A 20805-nucleotide genomic window follows, 5' to 3' on the forward strand; every position below is an offset into this window, starting at 1 on the left:
AGGGCGCGCAAGATAGTGCCTGAACAGAGTCCTGGACTATGAACACTACCCGAAGAGGATGGCGACCAACTGCCAACTTACCTCTGATTAAACAAAAGTTTTCCTCCGCATCCTCTGAGCTACAATGCGCATACTGTGGCATAGAGGTGGACCGGTACCACATCGTAAGGGCCGTCTAAGACAACACAGAAATAGAAATGATAAAACAGCTGAAGATTAAGCGATTACCACTATCGCGTCACACCTTAAAGCCAAAGCGTAAGTGTCCCCTCCAGCTCTTTCTCTCCACCACGGACGCAAAGTGAACACAACGTAGGAATGTTATAAGGACGCAGTGTCACACTTTTATTAAACATCCTATAGGTCAGATGTTCAACAGGCCTTGGGATACGGTGTGTCGTCGAAGGCGCGTTGCAAACTCAGGTCCCGATACGCAAGCCAGATAGGGCGCAGAAGGGGGAGGGGGGTGCTGTGGTATTGTGTCAGTTTTTGTAATATCTCTCTCTCTCTCTCTCTCTCGGTGTGCGTGCGCGTGTGCGCGTGTGTGCGTGTGTGCGTGTGCGCGTGTGTGTGTGTGTGTGTGTGTGTGTGTGTGTGTGTGTGTGTGTGTGTGTGTGTGTGTGTGTGTGTGTGCGTGTGCGTGTGTGTGTGTGTGTGTGTGTGTGTGTGTGTGTGTGTGTGTGTGTGTGTGTGTGTGTGTGTGTGTGTGTTCCGTGCATGTTGTAACACTGGGATACGAGTTTACCGGCACCAAAAAGGTTTGGCCTGCCATAATAAATGTTTCAGATGAAAGATGAGCTCTTCACGGATTGATACGTACATTTGAGACGGGACTATATCAGCTAGTCATTATTATTAGTGTGTGAAATATTCGTGGCCAGTATGTGAGCCCTGACCGCGTCCATAACCGATGGGCTCGTCCACCAAATTCCCTGCGTCCGGTGTTGAGGGCGGCACCTCCGGCAGATGTACTAGGAGAGGGGAAAGTCGTGTTGTGAAGTGTACGCAGAGCTGCCTGCGAGGTCAGGGAGGGGGTGTTATGGTGAAGTGTTTGGTGGCCTCAGCGACTCCGTGGACTTCTTTGGCTATAAGTTGAGCAGGGAGTAATAAGGAACAGTCGTGCGAGTTCCTGTCAGATTCAGGGATAAACGGTTAGAGGGGCAAGGCTGCAGTGAAAACAGCGTTTTCCGTGAGGTAGATGCCCGTGCAGGTCACTGCCACTGTGTCCCTGGGTAGCTTTCGGTTCTACGGCAGCTTCCTCCGTGCATGTGGTCGTGTTACGTGGAATGGCTGCGATGATGAAAAGCCTTTATTTAATAAAAGAGGTGAGGCTTTCTTAAAGAGCCCCGCAATGGGTGGAGTCCCTATTCCGGGACCCCATTGGTCGAAGCCGCCAGCTTAGCCCTCTTGACCAAAGCCTTTTGGGCCTGAAGGTCCGAGCAGCCAAGCAGGGCCGCCTCCCATTCCTCTCTGGTAGGGTTGGGGTGGGGGGAGAGAGCTGAGTTGCGCTGGCAAGCCCAAACCATGTGGTAGGTGTCAGCTGCGAGGCACATGCTAGAGAGATGCGAGACTGCAGTAGGTCAGGAAAGCAATGGGTTCGTAAGCGGTGTGAGAATGTCCACTGGCCTGCCAGTGAGTAGGACAGCCGGATGTGTTCTTGTTTTATTGTTTTATTGCGCTTTAACCTCCCAAAGCAACTCAGGCTACGAGGGATGCCGTAGTGAAGGGCTCCGTTCTTCCTGGTGTAGGTTGCGGGGGGCTTGGAAGTACGGTACGTAAGAGGCCTGTTCTCTACAAGGTGTCTGAACACCTCAGGGGCTAGTCCTATAGAGTTGTTTTGTGCCTGTGGAGGGGTAGTAAGGTATGTATGAGACTTTGTTTAGGGTGACCACTTGAGAATGGCGACTGGCCCGTGTTCTCACGGATGCTTTCCGTGCGTCACAAAAAAAAAAAAAAAACACAGGCAACACACGCGTATCGAGCATTAGCAATATCGAAGGAATATTGCGTCATTAGACACCTTCGTTATTTCCGGTACAAATTCTTCGTTTCGTATGAATGATACGAAATCGATTGGGCTGCAGAAGGCGCATTCAGCACTGCAAATTCCTGTCGTTTAATCTCGCGTTACGCAAGTTTGGTAGCCGTTTGTCGGGGTTTTATTTTATTTTATTGCTTAATTAGGCATTGGCATTGTGGGGCTGACGGTTGAGAGTGCTGCAGGGAGCGGCCAACGACAGTGTCCACCTGGTTGCGACTGGTTGCGGTCGCATGGTCACAGCCGCAATTCTGGTGAGTGAAAAAAAAAAAATGAGGCATATTAGAAAATAGAAAGAAAAAGGCGATAATGAGCAACGCCTTCGCGCATATGAGTGATTGGAAAAAAAAGAGTCAATATAAGAAGTTAGAGCCCAAATTTAAAGCAGCGCCATATGGCGGCTCTCGAAACGGATAAAAAAAAGATGACAGCACGGCATGCTGGCACCTAGTCACGGCTACGAAGAGGGCGCCTTCCCAATGCGATATGGAACGTCAAACGCACTAGATCATGCAAAGCTTGGCATGAATCATCTGGTGTCTTCGCTATTTCTGCGTTTTCAAGAAAAGTAAAACAGCGACCTGTCATGTTTACAGTGCAAACTGCAGTAATAGAATTCCTCCAAGCAGTCCTTCAAAAAAAGATACTGATCGAGACGTGTGATTTTTGTTAGTAAAACTGAATTTTGTGGCCCTGCATGGTTTTGTTAACGTTCGTTCCGCAGCAAGGGATTCGTTTGGTTTATTAGGGTTCAACGTCCCAAACAGACTCAGGCTATGAGGGACGCCGTAGTGAAGGGCTCCGGAAATTTCGATCACCTGAGGTTCTTTAGCGCGCACTGACATCGCACAGTACAAAGGCCTCTGGCATTTCGCCTCCATCAAAATTCACCCCCCGCGGCCGGGATCGAACCGGCGTCTTTCGGGCCAGCAGCCGAGTGCCATAGCCACTGAGCCACCGAGGCGGGTTCGGCAGCAAAGAAGTATTTCACTTCTGAGAAGATTACATTTCAAACGGAAACGCTTTCCTCGGCGCTTGATGATGAGAAAGCCTAGGAGCAACGCCTAACGGAAAGCAGCTGGTGTGGACCAATTAACAGCACATATTTTGAAGGATGAAGGGCAGATTGTGCAAGAAAAACTAGGCACACTGTATACCAAATGCCTAATGACCTCGGGCGTACCAGAAGCTTGGGAGAAAGCTAACGCCATGATACCTATGAAAGGAGACGTAAAAGATACAAATTACACAGCGATCAGCTTATTCTCCATTGCCTATAAAGTATGTGTGGTTTATGGGGGTTTAAAGTCGCAAAGCACTCAGGCTATGAGGAACGCCGTAGTGAAAGGCTTCAGATATTTCGACCTGGGATTCGAGAAGTTTGGCGTTCTTTACTAAGGGAAGGTCTAATACAGTCAGGACAACCTGAGATTTCATTCAAATGTTGCGGCGGGCTTTCGTAAAGGACACTCGAAAATAAGACATATTCAGACCATCAATCAAGTGAAAAGAGAAATGTGCAGAATATAACCAAACACTATATATAGCCTTCATAAATTACCAGAGAGCATGTGACTCAATCGAAACCTCCGCAGTAATGCAGACACTGCGGAATCAGGGCGTAGAAAAGCCTCATGTAAAATTATATATAAACGAATGCGCAGCTGTCATAGTACTCCATAAAGTCAATAAAATTCCAACAAGGAAGAGCGTAAGGCAGGCAGACACAATCTCGCCAATGCAGTACGACACAGCTACACTCCATCACTGTCGTGCTCTTCGTTCAACATAGCTTTGCCTGCATTCGAGTTTGATTCTCACCTGCTGCAACTCTTGCAGGTCAGCTTTGAGGGTTCTTCGCGCAGTGTCGGTCTCCTGTCGTAGCTTGCAGATGTCTGGTCCTTTTTCCTGCTGCATTCGACCATCCGCAAAACAATCAGTCCAGATTTAATTTGGGACTAAGTTTTCACATTTAAGAACAACAGTTTTCGACTACAACACCCCAAAGTACTGCACACAAAAATTTTTTCCTTGCCATGTGGCAGATATGAGCGCAGTTTTTCTTCGGGGAAATGGGCAGTAGGATAATGACTACAGCATGGAATGATGTACATATAAACCCTGTGTAGCATTGTCGGTTTTCTTAACGGATGGTAAAGATGATGTACAATACCATCATCACACATTGTTCTGTACAAAAGCAATTGTCACGTGTTCAGCACATGCTCCTGCAGCTGCAACAATGGCGCACAGGATGCAGACGAGTTTACAGGCTGCTGAAAACCTATACAATGCTAAGCATCTCCTAGATAAGAAAAGGTGCTACATCACACTATGAGAACCCAAATAGCACCATCACACTATGAGAATCCTAATGGTTCTTTTTTCCCCGTCACCAAGTGGCTACGTGTAGCTGCCAAATGCTCTTTGGACTGCTTGGATAACACAAGGTCCAGTTCTCCAATGTGGTCTTTTAAAGAAGCCACTGTGACTTGTGACGTCACATGTTTGCCCCCCGGATGGGCTGCAGTAAGGGCATTAGTGAAGGATCTTAGCAGAAAAGTGCATGCTCTTGCGACATCCAATTTACTACAACACTTCCATCACTAGTCACTGTTCTTGTTGTGGGTCTTGCATTAGAACAGCTCATTAACCACATTTATTATCACTTGGTCAATTCAAGCTATGCCACAATATAGCATGAATGCAAGCCAACAAAAGCTTGAATGACATGGCTATGCTGTCATATCTTACTAGTGGCATACACTGCCAGACTTACACGTACTGAAGGCGGCTGTTTCTGAATGCTTTCCAGTATTTAATACTGCACGGTCGTTTAATACACTGGCTCGGCTGTACTGTTTCTTCTTTCACATTACTATCGTGTCTGGCGCATGACAGACTCAGTTGCTTATGTACCATAAAAACCAACACAACACACATTACTACAAGGCACTGCAAATTGTAAAAACAAGTTAAATTAAGTGTATTTAGCTTCTTTGTGTCTTCTGGCAACTTCAAACATATATCGCATCAAGAGAAGGCTACAGGGGCTAAATGTCCAACTATGTCATTCTGCCAAATAGTTCAGCTGCATGACAGTGCAACCGGCCACCTGACCCGTTGCTCTCTCTGCGGTAGCTTCAGTCTGTTGCCAGTGTAGCTGGAATCACCTGTGCAGGCTTCTTGTAACAAAACAAGCCTAACCAAGTCTTAATCTAGAAAGCTACTTTTTCCTCGATTTTCTGACGTTGAAAGTTGGGAGTTGTGTTAGAAATATGCCTTGTAAAAATCCACTGACAATACGCTATGTTTAAAGAGAAAAAAACTAACAACTGCAAGCGGGGACTATATTCCACTGCATAGGACGGGAAGGCGTGTTTCGGCTCCGCACCATCCGCTGCACTGCCACAAAAATTCATCATGAAGTATAGGTTTGTACCTCATGCAAAACTCCTCAAGCAAGTCCTAAGTCCTCCCACATACCATATTTGATGAAAACAAGATGGCCAACCACCCGCTTCAAAATATCACAACACAAAAGCGCGCGGTTGCTTGTTTTATGCTTCCATAATGAGTTCCATACTTAGAGCCCACACCCATGGCCCTTGTCCTGGCACCTTCAAAACTCTCCTAATGTTAGCGTTGCGATCTTTAGTCAAATGATATAGGAGTGAGTTAGTTCACTTGGAGAACTTCACGTGAGGCTCCTGAAGTGAGGCTGAGTTGAGGTGTCACCAGCAGGGCAAGCGACCGTGCAAATATCCTGTCTGTTACATTGTGCATTCTAGACTGTGCACCTCTCATGTGCACCTGACGGAAGGCATGACGAACAAAGGAAGGCCCCTGTTGCTAAGCCAATAAAAAAGGTCACCTCATAGTTGTGGTTTCCAAAATTCGCCGCCAGCCCACGGCGACGGCAGCTATGGGGGCTGACATTCGCCAGCTGTTCAAACCACGCTGCGGTCCACTTTCAGACAAGGACTGGCGCATCGCTCAACATTTCTTTTCCTTTTTAGAAGCAGTCTCACCGTTCTGATGACAATTTGCATACCATCGCTTACCACTACGTTAGCATCCAGCACGTTGAAACTGTGCACTCAACGCAGGCGGGTTGTTCGCCGTTTCCACAACAGAGCCCCCTCACAAGGCTTCAGCGCATTTCAGCATTTTTGGCAGTTAATTTTTTTTTCTTGCGGCGGAGGAAGCGCAAGGCGGAAGGAAGGGGGTTGGGAGGGAAGGGGCATTTGGTAACTCAACCTTCTGGATAATTTGGGCAAATCTTCCGGTCCCTTGAAGTCCGAATTAATGAGGTTTCATGAGCATCATGTTATTTTTAGCTGCCAGTCACATGCCAATTCATGGATTTCAATTTGTCACTAATTTTGTATGACCACACTAATGGACTCGCCCCGTTATGCTGTCTTATCAAGCTAATGGAGCAGTATACGTTTCTGTGCACAAAATTATTTTTTGTACAAGTCTAGTCTTACTTACATTCAGCTACAAACACGACACATAATTTTGAAAAATTTTGTACTCTTTTTCTGAATTTTATCTTCTTGAAATTTTTTAAAAGTACTGAAAAATTTGAAGAATTACTGAATAGATATTTAAAGACTTTTTTTCTTATTCGTATTTAACTTTTATTAAAAAACTTCATAGGAAGTAAGTAGTAATGTACAATTATACCCCAGTGCATCATGTGATTAATTTTAACACAGCATGACACCAAATTTTCGCTTACGTGGTTTCTGCCTTCAAATGATGCGTTAGACACGCATGAACCAACCTGGTGGCATTCCCCCAAGACCGCCAGAGAATTCATTAATTTAATTTCTTCTTGACTTCTTGAGTTTAATTTTTTCCTCCTGTCCAGGTTTCAGATTCAACAGTGGTACAACGGCTATGACACGTAGGTGACCCGAGTTCACGTGAAGCATAATACACTTCGGGAATGCTTCAGCTTCACTTTTAAGAGTAGAAAGTGATAGGGTTACCAGGTCCCACTCACATCGCCTGCTCAACACTCACACAACGACCTAATTCTTAACTAGCATCCTCAAAACTACTCATGTGCGCATCAGTGAGTGTCTCTGAAGACAGTTTATGAAGTCAAAGACCCACACTGCATTCACTAGGTCCACCTTCATTCAACATGAACCAACGAGTCTTCGTGGCCTGTGGGCAGTGCACCTACCCGTCTCGCAACCTGAAGGTCCTGGGTTCGATTCCCATCCAAATCAAAATTAGCCCATTTTCTTTTCAGCCCAGTTACTTTCCTTTGGTGTCAATCTGAACAGTGACCTGCTCCTGAATTTCACTAATTATTTGCTTCCATTGGGATGTCTTGCTCACGGCCAACGCCGCGGACGCTGGCTTTTCTGCGACGCAGGACATCTTACGCTGTTGCGTTAAAAACTGCGTCATAACTGCCGGCATGAAAATTTAATTTACTACAATGCTCAGGCCAGCCTGGTGCAAGAGATGGAACGACTGTGTCAGCGGTTAAATTTCCGTTTTTATAATGCATCACATGACCCAAGCACATCCCACGACAGATCATTCACTCGGTTGATTAAACCGAAACCAAAAAAAGCACGAGAGGAGAAACTAAGTTATCAATTACCAAGCAGCCGTAGGCGGACGCCACGTAGCGACCCATGCATTCCAATGTCCCTCGCATCACAATAGAGAAGAAAACCAGCAACCAAAATTAGGAGTCTATAGTCCTTGACAGGAGGGCTCTTGACAGGAATGCTAGCGGCGGTGGCTTGCTCGACGTGCTGACGCGTGCATGTTGTGCCTCCGCATTCTCATAAAGTCGGCGAGTGCTCAAGCATCCCAGAGGACCTTAGCAGTTTAAACCAGAACGCTAGAAAACATCCTCCACACTGAAATACTATGGAGAATGCAGAGCCTCAATACCTCCAAGCGATTTTGCGAGCTCCAGATCGGGAACAAAAATGCCTAACCCCTGTCTTACCACAGCTAACGCTTAAACTTTAGCAACTGACCTGCAACGTTTTTTAACCTCGTTTAAAAAACGCACACCTGACCATCATCAGGGTTCGCATTCAGCATGTTTACTTTATCTCACCGCGACTGGCCTGAGCCAAAATTGTTGGCTCGCACTATGATACAGCTAACATCTTTTGAATTGAAAGATGATAAACCTAACAAAACTTCTGTTTGGGCTAGATGGTGCATAGCTTATAAATGAAATGAAATTTAAGCGCGCATAAAAAACGCACACAAGAGTCCCGTGTGTATCCTCCTCTTGTGTGCGTTTTTCGTGTGCGCTTAAATTTCATTTCATTTATATGATAAACCAAGCTGGTGATAAGGTGATAAGCTGGTGAGTTTTTTTTTATATGGTATGTGATGAACAAGCTCCTTTAAAATCATTCCGCCACATACCAAAATTTGCGGCATATCATGCCAATTTATGAGCGCACCTGCAATAGAGCTCAGCATGATGAACGCAGCAAGTGCATGCCCTAGCTTGCTTATAACCGGTGCGGGACGTATGCAGTGTGAGTAAAGAAATAAAAGGCAATCTGCCTAAAGCTCTTAGACATGCAACAAAACAACTGAGCTTAATGAAAATAGTGCCCAGTTGTTGAAGAAGGTTGCAAAACGAACATTAAACACGCGATCTCTGAACTCCCTGCGTGAGAACGATGTTGGGTACTAGCGGACGACGCTTTCTTTGGTAGCTCAACCCTCAACCGCAGCGCCGCAGTGGTGGTAAGCGGCAGGCCGGCTCTTCCCTATAGGCGTGCCGAAGAGTTTCAAAACTGAAGTATATCTATAAACATCGGTTCAAACCACGTGCTGAGCGAATGACCAATGGCAGAAATGCCAAAGCAAACTGGAAATCTCATTCTCGAAAATAGGTACTTGCACGAGTAAGACGAGGACAACCAAGAAACATATAAGACATGCATAGTGCTCAACTTCCAACTGGTTCATTTCTCAGAAAGCGGGCAAAATTTTTGCATGCATTATCTAGCGGCCAAAAAGCAATAGTTTTCACTCTAACGTGCAAACCTGGTCAGGGGCACCTTGAAAGAAACAGCTTTCTATTTTCAAGAACTATATGCCATTTGCAAACAATGCAATTTTTCAGTGCACGTGCAAATACAGTTCGTTACACACTACCAAAGTCCATTTTAATTCTATGCGAGTGATCAAGTGGTGTACAAACAAATGATAGCAGCAGCAGTTTCTTTTCATACGCCAGTGAGCTGCGAGAAGTAATATAGAGGCTTATCAGGGACACCACTGTCACCTTGTGACCTATCTGGCTCATGAACAAGAAATGGAAGAAGGAATCGAGGTGGCAGGGGAGCAAAGGATGAACAATGAGCATTGTCAGTATGTGATGGGAGCACACTCTACCCCAACTGGTTGTCCAGTCTGCATGTGGGTGGGTGCCAATGGTTCACCCATTTTTATCATCTGTCCCACCTTAAAAAACCAATTGCTTCATCTCAAAGCTTAACACAGTATCCATAATCCACTTTGCATGGGGCCCCTAAAAAAATATCACCTCAACATTCTGATAAACTGTGATCATATTGTTACGCTCAATATCAATATGTTACAATATGTTACAATATCATCAAGAAGATTTCACTGATTTCTAGTTTGAGATCCACACGATCTTGGGGAGAAATTCATGTAAGCACGTCCCATTCTGTGTCTAGCAGCAAAACCTTGTACTGCTATCCAAGTACGATAATCCTTTTATCATTCAGTTGCTACCCAAGCAATGCAAAATAGTTTCAAATGTCAGTGACATTATCCTGACGTTGGATTGACAAGAAGTGCAGAAAATAATGTTGCCGCTTAATCTGTGTCCGCAGTCAGGCAAAAAATACGCACACTCTACACGAAAAAAAAAGGGGGGGGGGGGGGGGGCGTTTGCACATACTCTGCAAAGGTGAAGGAAGCGAAGAGAAACTTTGAAAGCAATAGATCGCAAAGTGCCAATTTTTTGACAGTGCATTAATACACGCAATTACCACATCAAGCATTTCCATCGCGATAAAATCAACAATCAATCATGTACGAGAAATCACACAGAAACATTAAAACCTGAAAATGTCATCACGCTGCGCACACATAAAAATAAGAGCGACTTTCAGAGCGCTTCACGATGCCTTCATGACTCCCCTCATAATGCCTTCAGTTTAGAGCCAGTGACACACTCCAGCGGAGTGAAGTTAATGTGACGTAATTCTGAAACATCATAACGTACCATGGGCACTGTTACAGTAACATGAAATTTTGTTGCGCAAAGTTGCATGGCACTTGTTACAGGCACTGGTGAGGCAACATTTTGCAAAAGTTGGATGACTCCACCATTGTACCCATATTCAATTTTATCTAGGATGGTAACTCAGGCATTTAGTTTCTTTTACACATGTTAATAAACGTCTCTTACCTTTAGGCTTTCGTAGCAGTCATTCATACTCAGGAATTAGTGTCCGAAGAAAGGCCCCCAGAATTCTCCAGTAGCACACCACGGACTCGTTTCAGCTCACCTAAAGCAGAGTGAACAAAATAAGCGAGACTAAACATAGTGTCTAACACAGAAAGTCCCATGAACATGCATGAAGAAATCTGCAAAAATGAGAGATGTGCGATCTGCAAAAGTGAGAGACCACAAGATTACTGCATAGTCCCTGCAGTTACAGCAAGAGCATGGCCCACTAGACATAAAATAGAACAATACTGAGCAGCTCAGAGCCAGTTCAGTTCTTTTCTTGCCCTGCTGTTCAAATAGATAATTGAAATCAGTGGTATCAGTTCCTGGTTTCACAACGAACAAATGTGACACAAACAATGTCATGGCAACCATATGAATTTCTTGTAGTTTTGCCAACTCCACAGGGATGTCAGCTGTTGTTTCTGTGCAACTGACTGTACGTAGTACAAGTTTCTTCACATCATTCATAATTTTGTGCAGGCACTAAAGAAGTGGTTTGATCAGCCAAGCCACATGCACACGCGCACACACACACACATATAAAAACGTTATTAAAATGAAATCACTAGCGCGGCACGCGTATGAAGGCAACCATGCCGCACAACAAAATGGCAGTCACGCCACCTCATAGCCACATGAGCGAGACAATCCTGTGGTCTCACAAACACAATAATGACCCCAACCTCAAGCCATGGCGGACGGGACTTTTCTCGGCGCCCTTTGACACATCTATTAGAGAAGCTGGCTGCGCTGACCCATACCCACCCTCCCTTTGTGCAGCATCTTTAGGGCCCATAAGCACCCAACAGTTGAGGGCTTTTAGTTTCGAACCTTGTAACTGTATGGAAGCTGGTAGTTACAAGGTTGCCAGGCAGAAGCTTCCTGACACTGACCAAATCGGATTGTGAATAGGATCTATACGGGGCGAATTTGGTTGGTTTGGTTGGTTTATGGGGTTTAACGTCCCAAAGCGACTGAGGCTATGAGAGACGCCGTAGTGGAGGGCTCCGGAAATTTCGACCGGAGTTCTTTAACGTGCACTGACATCGCACAGCACACGGGCCTCTAGAATCTCTCCTCCCAAGAAATTCGACGGGGCAAATTTAACAATTCAAAGATTTCATTTCCAACACTGTCAGAGATATATTAGTGCGATCTGCGCAGGTGAACTGCACAGGAAGGTGGGCACCATGCATGCTACAGAGCTCAATAGTTAGACGATTTCTTAACTAGAATCAAACTTTTTATTCTTGATTTCATGGGGCATGACCACATTGCGAAAATGAAGGCCGCCAACATTGATGGCGAGCGCAGATCCCCAACCTTCTTTATCGGCAATGTGGCTCCAATTATCGAACACTCAGTTGCCCCGACCCCCGCACCACACACCCACAAAATGGTCTCGCTTGCATTTCTCACACCACGGAGACAAGACGCCATTTGAGCATTTTATCACAGGAGGGCTCCGGAAATTTCGACCACCTGGGGTTCTTTAACGTGCACTGACATCGCACAGTACATGGGCCTCTAGCATTTCTCCTCCAAAGAAATTCAGCCGCCGCGGTCGGGATCGAAAAGAGAATAGGTAGGAAGGATGTTTCATTTGCATCTCAGCACTCATGGAAAGTAAGTTTTACAAAACAGAAATTCTGAGTTTCGGGACAGAGATTCACGACACAATAATAATTGGGGACCAAAAAGTTCAGAAAAATTGCAACACTAGTCATAGTCCGCCACATTCCAGGCCCCCGATTCAAAATTTACAACAGAAAATACAACAGCATTTTAAGGCGGAAGCCTTTAATGTCTCATCGTTGTAAGCAGCAGTTGTCGACAGAAATGTCACGCTTTTCAGTTGGTCGAAACGGTCGTGACGTCAGAGTGCGCGAATTTCAAACGGGGCCAATTGTACTTTGGCTAGCAACCATGCAACCAATTGAAGGGATCGTATATAGTGAAGCTCCATGTAAGTGGGACTGAGCTTAGCTAATTGCTTAATTACCCAATTAGCCTAATTTACTTCACTAGTCAGGCCACATAAATAAATAAAACAGAGTAGGAAATTGGTCGAGCTCGGGAATTGAACCCCGGTCTTCGGCATGCGAGACGAGCATGCTATCCACTCCGCCATGCCAGCTCGATGGTTTGGAATGAGCAAAGGCGCGTCTAGTGAATACGGTGTCTTCACTCTCTCCCATCCTCCTCCCTTCCCTTCCGGCGAGGTTTAGGTGTCCACCGAGATATGCGAGACAAATACATTTCCTTTCCTCAAAAACCGATTTACCGATGAGCAAGGGTAGAACCGAATGGGCAGTGGCGTTCTATGGACTCCCCGGCAGCGTTGCAAGACGCTGTCGCGTTCCACTCTAGAGGCTAAGCTTAACATCTTAACCACACATCAGTGACCTCACTTTAGGTCAAAAAAGTGCCCCCCTGAATTTTGACGGGTGTCCACCGCGATATGTGACACAGTTACTGCGTAATTACCTTTCCTCAAATACAATTTTCATTTTCTCCATTACGGGCCCTCTTTGTCTTCTTTCACTCCCACTTCCTCCCTTCCTCTACGGTGCGGTTCAGGTGATCACCGAGATGACAGGGAATTACTGCGCCATTTCCTTTCCTCAAAAAGCGTTGCGTTCAAAGGGCAAGGCATCGCGCCGAACGGGTGGTGGCGTTCCGTGGACTCCCTGGCAGCGCTACAACACGCTGTCGCGTTCCACTCCTAAAGGCGAAGCTTAAGCGTCATTAATTAGCAGTTAATCAGCATTCAGGCATTAATCAGTAATTAACCATTAATTAGTGATTTGTCATCTCTTAGTACTTAGTACTCAGTTATATGTGACGCCACCAGTGCCACAGAAGCAGCGAAAGTGGTGCGGAAAACGCTTTCGCCTCTACGCACTTTAGACAGTCAAAGTGCACCTGAGTTTTCTGCTCCATTTTGACAATGGCACAATTTTTTAGTCCACTGAAGGTACAGCCCAAGAAGGCAAAGACCCACGGTTGAAAATCACGCTTCTTGAAGCTAAGAAACTGGCAACGGACAACTAATGCCCATTCCAAGAGCTCACTTCAATGCGCTGAACATCAACAGTTCGACCCCATGGGACAGGTCTTTTATAGCGCGCAGGCTCCTTCTAGCGAAGAATAATATGAGGGTAAAATACGGCAAGAACATGGGAGCGAGACGGTCATAGTAGCTCGGAATGCAGGTTAGCCAATGACGTGCAAGCAGATTTTTTTTTTAAGGCTGCAATAGGGGGAGTACAAAACGAACACCTCTAAGAGCGGTACAGTAACGGAGAAACTTTTAAATGGCCTCGACATAAGGCCTTAAAGGGACAACTTTGGGGGTCGAGTCAGGTCGCGTGCCAATTTGCCTTTCCCTGCGGCGCTTGAATTGAAGGCGTTGAATAGCGCTGCCACAAGACTTGCCGGCTCTGCTGTGAAACAAGAATTCTGCGACCGACAGCCTTATATCATCCCTAACTGTGGTTCAGGAGCAATTAAACGCCGTTCGAACTGCGCTCCACTCAGATAAATAAAATTCTGGTTGCCTGGGGCTGCCCACAGACCTCTAAATAGAAGAGCATTCATACAACATGTCCTACAAAAAAATTAGGGATTTAAAAAAAAACTGAGCCAATCCTTACGCGCTTCCATCTACAGATTACAGTTCGAATGATCACCCGTCTCCACAGTGTTAGCACCTAAGACTAGTGGAAAACCTGCGACTGCATTTACATTCACGAAAAGCAGGGCTGTGTTGGAATACGAGTATATCTTCTGATTTCAACAGATGTGACAGCGCCTGCTGACAAGTTATATTCTTTAAAAAAAGGTCTATATCTATATCTATCGTGTTCCAAGAAGTCATAAAAATGAAAATATCAAGGTTATATGCGAAATTCAAGTGAACTCTCTCACTAAGGACGCCCCGATAGTGGCGGGGCCCGCTAGACTCACCTGCCACTGTAGCCGTCGCGCCGAAAGTGGCGGTAATCGTCACGCCCTCCGGAGGTTGCACAGGGAAGGCAGTGGAGGGCTCCGCCGCATTGCGCACCACTTCCCGACGACGGTCAGTCATGGGTGTGCCATCGAGAGCTGGTGGGAACTCCTGCATTTCACCCCAAGTCACGTGACCTCGTGCCGTCATCATAATCAGTCCACCGGACTGCGAACAAATTGCTTACTGCGGCAGGTGGCAGTTAACATGCATATCGCGAGGGGTTGCTCGAGAGGAGCAGCCTGGGTCTTCACAAACTCAACCGACCGCAGGGATCTATTAATGTAAAGTACGGAATGACCAGTTTCGTATATATGCACGTTAACCATTAACGATATCCAGCTCCGCCTTAAGGGTATGGCGCGCTTACGTACTACGTCACGGGCGCCGTCGTGGATCGGAACCAGCGCCAGACCCCGCTTCGATATCCTAGATTACACCCTAGCCGCTGTGATGCGGAAGCATATAGCGTGCCGGTGGCCTTTCACCGTTGGGCGACTCTTCACGGGGCGAGAGGGGAGTGCAACAATTTATCTTTATGTTTTAATGCACTAAACTGTTCCCAAAAACATGCATCCTGTGCACCACAAGGGTAGGAGGACAACCAGGGCTCTGGCTCTCAATCGGAAATATAAGCAACCATCAGGTGTCGTCTACTTCAAATGCGGCTGAGTATCCAGTTCCCGACAGAGCATTTGCAGTCGCAGAGATTACGGGAACACAGGCCACAGTCCTTCATCGAAATTCAGCCGCCGCGGCTAATCCTCTCATTTCATGATCTAATCACTACTTGAACTAAGGAAATTTCAGCTCCCGCACAAAATCCCATAAAAGAGAAGGAAATCACCTTAAGGAGACTTCAAACTCCTTCCGTAACCCGGTAGTTTTCTCCCATATGTTCCCAAATCAATTTTCTCCCCAATGCACCCTCTGCGATGAGAGAGCTCCCCTCGACTTATACTCTGGGGATGCAAGCAGAACCCACTCTCCCCCCTTTTCAGAATTAGGAGAAATCCTGCTTCCAGACGACTGGGAGACCCTGCTGCGCAGCTTGGATCCGGACACACAAGACCGGATCCTAAAGTGCGCCTACGAGGCTGCCAGTAGGCTTGACCAGCTGACCATCTAGTAGGGCAATAACTATCCCGACTATAAATAAAGGTCTCTTCTCTCCTTTCTCTTCCGTCTCGTGGAGGTGGAGCGTTACCAGTCTACTACTCTCTCGGCGAAAATCCGTGGCCTGTATACCAGCACAGGCGATGATGCGATGCTATGCTATAAATCTACTTTAGCTGTATAGGTTAGATATTCACTTTTATACTGGTCACCACCTCCCCAGTGTAGTCTTTGAATTTCATTTGTCCTCGATTTGTTGTTCCGCCACTGCTCGAGCTTCTTGCGAGTGCAGGCTTCTGAGGACGGGGGGGATGCATGAGGGTCATCCTGAGAATAAATCTTCCGGCCCCGGAGGGCGCTCCCGATACACCCACGCATGCACGGACACCGCTACTTTGTGGCCGAAAGAGGACTTTTAACGCAGTAGAACAGAAAAATATATTATAGCACAAGCTCCCACTCTCATGCAGAGTTGTCCATCCACACCCAACAATTCTGGACAAAAGCATTTAAAAACGGGAAAATGAGTTTTGGAGCGCAATTTTTTCGTACATTGTAAGTTTTCACTACAATGAATTGACTCCCTTGTCGGCAGTCTCGCATTTTTTTTGCTATTAACCGTTTGTGCTATCGTCAAAAGCGTTTCCCATTGGTTTTATATTGCAGTCTTAACTGCTCGATGCCAGCGATGGAAACGCTTTAAAAGAAAGATTTTGCTACGTATTCGAAGAATGCACCCGTATACCATGAATATTTCTATACCAGTGCCTTACAGTTTTCCGATGTTAAAAATTTCTGTCCAAGAATTTTCGACATGGAAGCGACGAGGGCGCACGCTAGCTGGATATCGAAGCGGCGGTTCCGATCTACGTACGGCGCATGTAAGGTAGGAGTGAGGGTACAGAGATGTTTGCGCAAAGGACGAAAGGGCGGGAATGCTCTGTTAGGCGGCCGAAAACGCATTTCTGCCCCTGCAAAATTTCGCTCGCCACAGTACCTACTAAAATGGCTGACTACATGTTTGGTTAGATTTATGGAGTAACGTCCCAAAGCGACTGGGCATATGAAGGACTCCATAGTAGAACCCTCCAGATAGGAGGTCTAGCTCACCTTAGGAAAATACTCTGATGAAAATATGGTCGATTTACGCAGTTCGGCAAAATGCGAATTAGTTATGCTAGCCGGTCAGTTTTAAGGCGAAAGCCTTTAATGGCTCACCATTCCGTCCGTCAGCCACACTACAGGTGTCAGTCATCCCGATTACGTCATCAGTGATGTAATACGCCGTAACCAGAAATCACAGATTGTTGTATTGTAGTCGAAATCATTAATTACTAGTTAGCAATTAATTAGTATTTATCTAGTATTTTATTACAAATTAGTAATTAAACATGTATTAGTAATAAGTAACTAGTTAGTCATTGATTGATAATATTAAATTAGTAATTCGTGGTTCACTAGTATTCAGTAATTAGTAATTCAGTAATCAGTCAGTAACTGGTAGTTGGATCATCATATATTTGGTGGCGCTCGCGTCGCTCCTTAATGCGCATGCGCTTGGCGCCTTGGTGGCGCCACCGTCGCGAGGCGCTGACATTTCAGCCAACCGAGTCAGACGACTGCTTTCATTCGCAAACAGCATTCAATCAGCAACAGAAGCAGCCAAAGGGCCGCACAAAGGCTTTCGCCTCCCGCAATTTAGATCGTCGAAGTTCCCCATGAATTTTCACTTCCGTTCCAGTGTTCAGATCCAGCGTTCACGGATCGGAGTTGATCGGATAGCGATAAGGGGGTTAATGTCCGTATATGCGGAACTGGTCGTTCTACTAGAATCTAGATCCCTGTTAGTCTTCCTACCACTCCTGGCGCAGTGATGCAGCGGTCAAGCGATCCGCCACTGCTCTTCTATGGCAACTGCTGCCATCGGCGGGACGTGGGTTGTCTGGATTGGGTTGAGATCCAGGTTGCTCTTCCAGAGCAGCCTCTCATGATTAAGTGAGCGGCCGCCTCACGCGGTGGTCAGGCTACTCACCTGCCTGCCACAAAAACAGACTTCAGACAAACAGGCAGACGGACCGACAAACACACAACGGCTAAATTCTGGGTACGGCCACTATAAACGCTAATGCACTAAAAAAAAACCACGGGTTACAATACCGGAACCGCCTTTCACCGTCGGTGCTTTCGGGAGCAGCCCTTATCTTCCAGATCGACACAATCAAAGCTGCCGTATGGCATAGTAGGGATGAGCATGACGCATACTCACTCGTCTCGACCTCCGCCAAAAAGAGACCATTGGCCAAGCTCTGCCAGATGCTTTCTTCTGCCAGTAATGCCAGTCCATAACCACTGCAAGATTGACTGCATTACGTTCATATCCCTCGCTGTGTGCAGGTGATCTTGAAGTATTACTCTCCGCATCTCCTGAGCGGTCAGAGTATTGAAATCGTCGTCGTTATTTGACACCTAGGCAAAGAGGAAAAAAGCTGGCTTCATCATCTAAACGGCACAATTATGTCGAAAGAGAAAGCCGTCAGCTACATGCAGTGCCTGATGTCGAACGGATGTAGTGAAGGAGCGGATAATTCGTGGAAGGCATGCCGTCTGCGAGCAACTCTGCTCAATTTGGAACAAAAGTTGCAATTTGGTACAAACAGCGCTGGTGTGGCGCGGAATACGAATTCGCTGGTTTTACGACCAGGTCCTCAGTACTTCAAGGTTTCGTGGTGGGCATAGCGTCCATCCCCCAAACAGAAAAACCAAGTAAGCCAGGTATTGGGAGACAGGCCGACTGGTCCAACGAACCCCCTAGGAATAGCTGGATCGTTGAAAAACTGCACGGAGAATGTGGCGTCGCGTAGATCCCGAGCTAGTTGAGAGAAAAACTGACGCCAACCAATATTTTAATTTTGCCCAACGTTTCGGGACCAACTCGCTCCCTACTTCAGGGGCGACTAAAGTGCGCCAGCAGGAGCGGGGTGCTGCCTTCGCTCTCCCTTTGTTAGCACGTGGTGCAGTCCGCTAACGTACGAAGAGGGGAGCGTTCCTGGAGTTCTATTCATCGCCGCCTTTGCGAGCCCGATGTGCCATGACTCCAGATGTCGCCTCCTGAACAGGTTTGGCTCCACGGGACGCTCACCTCCTCGAACGCTATTGGGTGTTCTGCGAGGGGGTTGGATTCCGAATTAATTCCGAATTCTTACCATGACGAAAAGACCTTGTCGTTTACAAAATCCGGTGCTCCAAGTGCCCGGCTTCATACGTCGGCGAAACAAAAACCTCCATCAAAGAATAATGCAACACAAAAATGACATCCGGCTAATGAATTCGGAATCCAAACCCCTCGCCGAACACTGCGAGTGCGCCGACCACCGAACAGCCTTCGAGGAGGTCAGCGTTTTGGCCGGCTCAGATGATGTTTTTGTTCAAATCCCGAGCTCATTAGTAATCGTCCTCGCGCGCAGGGGCACTCAGGTTCATCAATCGTACTGGATTGACGCGTACCGGAGAATAGAACATAGGGCATACAGTGCATATATAGTGATTCCCGAATGTATCTGTCTCATTCCACATTATCTTTTCATTAATCACATTGCGTCCAGTAAAGAACAACTGACTATTTCGCTGATCTCCACTGAGCAGTGCATGAAATGATCCGCGGTCGCCAGCCATTGTCTCAGAGAGATCCATTGCTTAGTCTCTACTTTCCTAGCCTTTCCTAGTCACACAGAGTTATCCAGGATGTACTCATGCTAAGTATACGTGAGCGATTATGTGAGCACGTGTTCACTATAGCAGGGAAGCCAACGGCACAGATGTCGCTTTCGCTTTGTTAGCGCAATGAATAAAAGAATGTGGCGAAGCCCAAAGATACCGAGGGAGTGCCTTATATTCACGTTGTTTCTTAAGCCTCGGAAATATTACCTTCACGCAGAGCAGTAACCAACCTACCATCATAGCGGTGTAGTCCCCCTTCTGCCTGTATAAAGTCGTCGAGGTCGACCAGAGCACTGTTTGAGAGAGAAAAAACGAATTTTGGGTCAGATAGGGATCGACGCAACGGCCAAGAAATAAGAAATAATGTCTGCGAAACGAGATGCTGCGTTTCGCAGCATAATTTGTACAATAAATTGTACCTCTCTAAAGCAAACCTCCAAGAATCAAAATACACCTTACGTAAACACACAAGAAGAATACCGCTCACTAGGACCAATTATGGCAGACAGATCTTACATTTCAAAGTTCCTTATTTGCTGAATTTCATAGGAGAAGAAATTAAATTCCAATAACCGGAGTTTAAGAAATATGTCAAATCGTATTTGTTAAAAAAAACCATTTCTTTCCTTCAATAATACATTGTTTGCAATCATTAATTTTCGGTGTAATCAAGGTGTATATATATTATCAGAGTACGGTGTACTATGTGTCTGTAATCTATGTGTGTGTGTGTTTGCAATTACATGAGTTTTGCAGAGTGCCGAGATGTGCATTGAGCGTTTATTTTTTCCCTTAAATTCTACTAAGTGTTGTCTAACTCCATATTTATATGTTCACTTTTATATGTTGAAATACTTATATGTTCAAATGTGTTTACGTAATTGAGAGGTTTCCCGTCTATCTTTTCTTTTTATTAAGTGTGCACTGAAATGCCGAATTGTGCTACCTGGGGCAGGAGCCTCTGTCAGGCTATGAGCTCCTGCTCCTTTTTTTGTGTGAGAAAATTAAAAGAAAGAAAGAAAGAAGGAAAGAAAGAAAGAAAGAAAGAAAGAAAGAAAGAAAGAAAGGAAGAAAGAAAGAAAGAAAGGAAGAAAGAAGGAAAGAAGGAAAGAAAGGAAGGAAAGGAAGAGAGAAATAAAGAAAGAAAGAAAGAAGGAAAGAAACGAAGAAAAAAGGAAGGCAAGGAAGACAGAAAGAAAAAAGGAAGGCAAGGAAGACAGAAAGAAAGGAGAGAAAGAAAGAAAGGAAGAAAGAAAGAAGGAGAGAAAGAAAGGAAGAAAGGAAGAAGGAGAGAAAGAAAGGAAGAAAGAAAGAAAGAAAGAGAGAAAGAAAGAAAGGAAGGAGGAAGGAAGGAAGGAAGAAAGAACGAAAGAAAGAAAGAAAGGAGAGAAAGAAAGAAAGAAAGAAAGAAAGAAAGAAAGGAGAGAA

The 20805-nt window shown here is 45.8% G+C and overlaps 2 protein-coding genes across 4 annotated transcripts in view; both read right to left on the reverse strand.

The window, feature by feature from the left end:
* LOC149332452 (uncharacterized) overlaps positions 1-20805 on the reverse strand; it is a 61028-nt gene that overhangs the window by 21349 nt on the left and 18874 nt on the right. The window lies entirely within an intron of this gene.
* LOC149332453 (uncharacterized) overlaps positions 1800-20805 on the reverse strand; it is a 200834-nt gene continuing 181828 nt past the window's right edge. Inside the window, exons 14-15 of one of the 3 annotated variants that reach the window (XM_089558022.1) lie at positions 3860-3949; positions 1800-2289 (exon numbers count right to left, since the gene is read on the reverse strand). The gene's annotated coding sequence lies outside the window, so the exon portion shown is untranslated. The remainder of the gene's footprint in view (positions 2290-3859; positions 3950-20805) is intronic. The other 2 variants (XM_089558040.1, XM_089558038.1) reach the window with 2 other exon arrangements.

This window comes from Amblyomma mixtum, chromosome 8, assembly GCF_055824585.1.
Source record: "Amblyomma mixtum isolate Tamu chromosome 8, ASM5582458v1, whole genome shotgun sequence".
Taxonomy (NCBI): Eukaryota; Metazoa; Arthropoda; class Arachnida; order Ixodida; family Ixodidae; genus Amblyomma; species Amblyomma mixtum.